We start from the raw sequence: 913 nt of genomic DNA, 5'->3' as shown, positions 1-913 counted from the left end.
AGTCAGTCAGTCAGTCAGTCAGTCAGTCAGTCAGTCAGTCAGTCAGTCAGTCATGATTTTTATTTGACTTATAGTTGAAAATTTGCCCTTTGGATCCAAATCGGTGGATCTGCAATTTTTTTCAAACTCAGATCCAAAGGATCCTGATGCTAATTTACATTTCACAGCAAGAAAAGTAGGGTGAATAGTGAAAAATGAAAATAATAATTTTGTATAAATTTAAAGGTAACAAAGATAGTTTGAATTAAAATTCAAAGAAATAGATTTTATCAAAGGTTTATTTATATTAAAAACGAGTTCTTAGGATCGAATCCATGTGCGGTTCTGATGGTTCCTAAATATTATTGATTTCAAAGAATATTTGTGGAAATTCTCCTTTTGACCCAGTCTAAATATAATTACCAATGATTTTATCTGATTACGGATCTTGGCCTTCTTCTCGAACTTTTTCCGTCTCCTCTNGAAAAATTATATTCATATTCAAACTTTAAACCACTCACTAACTCACACACTCACTCACTCACTCACTCAACTCAGATTTATTATTTTCTCCCTCCGGAACATAATAAAAGATTACGTGGGGAAGACATTTCTAAAGAATATACACCATGGATAAATGATTTTTACCTCATTGCTAACAACCACCGTGGAAACAGAGGTGCCAGAAATCTTTGTTTGGAGATCCCTGGGTTTAACAAGAGGAGACAAGGTTACCTAGATTAAATAAGATAAAAGGGAGTGTTAATGATATTTCAGGCGACCCGCAGGGATGTATACTGTATATCTTATGGAAAAATTTAACAAGAGGAGACAAGGTTACCTAGATTAAATAAGATAAAAGGGAGTGTTAATGATATTTCAGGTTACCCGCAGGAGTGTATACTGTATATCTTATACAAGTTAATTTTATCCT

This window comes from Eurytemora carolleeae, unplaced genomic scaffold, assembly GCF_000591075.1.
Source record: "Eurytemora carolleeae unplaced genomic scaffold, Eaff_2.0 scaffold2099, whole genome shotgun sequence".
Classification (NCBI taxonomy): Eukaryota; Metazoa; Arthropoda; class Copepoda; order Calanoida; family Temoridae; genus Eurytemora; species Eurytemora carolleeae.
Note: the sequence above shows the minus strand (reverse complement) of the source record.